This window comes from Myotis lucifugus, unplaced genomic scaffold (genome assembly GCF_000147115.1).
Source record: "Myotis lucifugus unplaced genomic scaffold, Myoluc2.0 scaffold_962, whole genome shotgun sequence".
Classification (NCBI taxonomy): domain Eukaryota; kingdom Metazoa; phylum Chordata; class Mammalia; order Chiroptera; family Vespertilionidae; genus Myotis; species Myotis lucifugus.
In genome coordinates, this window is record NW_005872010.1 from 99,320 (window position 1) to 102,991 (window position 3,672).

Sequence of the window (3,672 nt, forward strand, 5' to 3'; positions counted from 1 at the left end):
GGCGTCTCGGGAGGCAGGGCCTATGTTTGGTTGTACCCTGGGTATGGAAGTCTGACTAGTTTCTTTTGATATGTGACCCGGATTATTTTCCAGTGATTTCAAGCCTTGGCGCCTAGTGGCCCACAGATCAAAAAAAGATAAGGGTCAGTTACAAGGTTGAGCTCATTCTCCGTTGCCACGGCAACCGACCTCAGCCCCCCCGCCCCCCCATTGGAGGACTACACCCAGCTCCCCAGGTGATGCTGTGACTGTCCACGCCATCAATCCCACGCCTTTCAAGATGCAGGCCGCCTAATTGTCAGGGCTCCGCGCGGAGGAGGCTCCGTCCCGCGGGGCCCGGAGCGGGCTGCCCGAGCTCATTTATAAGCCTCCGTGAGACGCAGGGGACCGAGATGGGTCCCTCCTGGCCAGCGGGGCCGGGGAAGGGGCCCCACCGGGGAGGCAGGAGGACACAGCCCGTCTTTCAGGATTAATTAGGGAAGTGGGGGTGCCGTGCTGGGGCCCGGGGGATGCCCCACGCCTCTACCCCCGGATCTCCGGCAGCCCCCTCCGCAGACCCCGACGCCACCCACCCGGTCGGGATAACAGGAGCGCGTCTCCCGCTCTCAGGCTGTTTCTCAGCCTCCGGGGGTGTGGGCTCTAGAAAACTTGTACCTTTTTGGAGATCGTAGCGTGCCCACTCGGTAAAAGCCGTGTGATGGCTCTGAGCACACAGGGCAGGGTTCCAGCAGGGCCCGTGTCCCCTGAGCACTCGGTGGAGCTCAGCGCCGCCCAGACCCGAACGCAGGCCCATCTGGGCCCTTTCTCGCTCGCCCGCCTGGGTGCGGCCTGACAGTCTGCATTTCCGACCAGCTCCCCGGGGCTCCTGTCTGGGGACCACACTGCCCACCCCGGCTGGAGCTGCTTGAGGGCAGCTGGGGTGGGGGGCTGGGGATCCCAAGATCAGCCCTTGTCCCCGCACACGCGCCCGATTCCCACCTGGCCTCTGGTGAGGACGGCCCCGCAGGCCGCATTGTCTCGATTGCCCGTGTCAACTCCAAGCCCAAATGCCACCCTGCCCTGCCCTCAGCTCACCTGGGTTCACTTCCTGGTGGTGTTTGAGGACAAATGAACAGATCAGCAGCCTGACCTGCAGCCCCATAGCATTCTCTGCCTCTTCTCTCTCTGCCCGAAGGTCTTTGTTCCTTAGAACAAAGGGCTGAGCCCCTCCACCCCCCGTCGGCCCAGGTCTCTGCACCTGTTTGTGGTCGCTTATTTGTTGGGGTGGCGTCAGAGGGGGACATATCCTAGGGTCCCCTCTTACCCCCAAGTTTCCCTGGACGAATGCCCGGCCCTGTGCCCCGTGTTCCTTATCTCCACGTCTCCGGTGTGTGTCTGAGCCCGGGCTTTGGGCCTGGTAGGTCTTTGCCGACCGGATATTTGGGGTGGGCGTGGGCTCAGCCCCCGGGGCTGTGGAGTTGAAGCGTGGTGGCGTTCGTTCTCTGAGCTGGTGACGGAGGCAGCCCGTGGTGGCCGGGACTGCCCACGCGGTCAGGGGTGGGGCTGCCTCCTCCCCTCACCCGGATAGCCCAGCCCTCCTGTCCTTCGGAGCTGTGGCCGGCCAGCGCGCCTGTCCACCCGCCTCACCTGTAGTTTTTGAGTGATCCAGGTGACCGAGGAGCAGGGCTGGCCCTGCCTGTCCACGCTTCCTGCCTGATTGGCAGGCGAGCGAGACCCTCCACGCCCCTGCTCCTGGAGCTGGCCAAGATGCTGGGATCAGCCCCCACTTCTGGGGACTGGTGGGTGGTACCCCGCGTTTACCAGCACCCCTCCCCCACGTTCCAAGCATCCTACTCAGCGCTTTACACAAATCATCCACTGCCTGTTTATTGAGTGCCTACTATGTGCCAGGTTCTCTTCTAGGTACTGGGGATGGAGCAATGAGCAACATAGCCCTTGTGGAGTGTATGTGAGTGTGTGTGTGTGTGTGCTATTGAGAGAGAGAGAGAGAGAGAGAGAGAGAGAATTGGTTAAAAAAACAATCAACTCTGTAATATACCAGGGGGTTGCCAGCACTATGAAGGAAATTAAAGGTGGTTGAGTGGCTGGAAAGGATGGGGTGTGTGCCGTGTTCGCGGGGTGTCTGCAGCGTTCTCTTGGAGGAAGTCTCCTTTGAGCAGACACTTGAGTGAAGGAGGGGAGGAGGAGACGGTCCTGTGGCAGAGCAGCCAGCCAGCAGGAACCGTTGACGCCCAGAGAGGTTAAGTAACTTACCCAAGCACACACAGCAAGTGAGCGATGGAACCTAACTTTGCGTCCTTCATCGCCGCTCCCTGCACGGAGGAGGCCAGTGAGGCCCCTGTCCGCACCGCCAACAGCCAGTCCCTGGTTCTCGGCCGGAGGGGGACACGCATTAAGGACACCGCTCTTGGGTCAGCTTCCCTCGTGGGGCCCCAGCTTAGAGGGCCCAGTCACAGGAGTGCGAGAGCTGGGGAACAATGCCCTGCCCACGGCCCGCCGCCCGCCGCCCCTCCCTCCCGGCAGCAAATTGCAGCCTCAGAGAGCGGCCCAGGCCTGCCTTTGACCTCGGCGGGGCCCACCTGCGCTCCACCTTCAGGTTCTGGCAATCAGCTCTCTCTCCTCCCGGCTTCCCCCAAGTCCCGTATGGAAATAAGTGCGTGTCTGCCAGGGATCAAATGCTCGCGGAGACAAAAGTCGGCGCGGAGGACGGCGCAGGGACTGTCATCGCCGCACGGCGCTGCCCCACAAAGCCCGCGCCTCTCTCGGCTGACACAGTTTCAGCCTGAAAGGTGCCAGCAGGCCGACTTGGTTTTAAGCAAAAGCACAGCCTATTATTATTATTTTTTTTGAGAAATGAAGTGTAAAATTAACACTTATTATTCCTGAGCAGAGTTGAGAGAGACACACACACTCTGGAATGTTCGGGCTGGCTGGGTTGTTTGGCAGTGCTGATGTATTTTTTTTTTAATTTTTAAAAATCATAATAGCCCGGCCGGTGAGGCTCAGTGGTTGAGTGGCGATCTATGCACCAGGAGGTCACGGTTCGATTCCCAGTCAGGGCACATGCCCGGGTTGCGGGCTCCATCCCCAGTGTGGGGGGTGCTGGAGGCAGCTGATCGATGTTCTCTCTCATCGTTGATGTTTCTATCTCTCTCTCCCTCTCTCTTCCTCACTGAAGTCAATAAAAATATATTTTTAAAAAATCATAATAAGTCAATAGACTCCTGGCGCCAACCCCCACTTCTGGGGACCGGGAGACAAGATGGGGCGCAGGGAGCTGGCGGAATCTGCATTGCACGTGAGTCGGGCTGCATAACCCACTTGAGTTGTACGTGTGGGTCTCACTTGCAGATGCCTGTCCTGTGCTATTAAAACAAACAAAAGGAATAGAAAGGAGGGGTCTTCCCTCGCAGAATCCTGCGCCCCGGGTTCCCAGGCAGCCTTGCCATTCTGCACCAGGTCCCCCGCGTGCTGTGTGCTCTCAGCTCTGGAAAGTCATTCTCGAGGGGGCTGCTGTCTTTGGACCCTGCGACTTGGGACAGAACGAGAGGTTGTCAACGTGGCGGGTTGGAGATGACGGAGGAGGTGAAGTCTGTCAGCATCTGCCGCTGGCCCCCCTGGTCACCTGGGCTGGCCCACCTGGTCACCTCAGTCTGGCCCCCCTGGTCACCT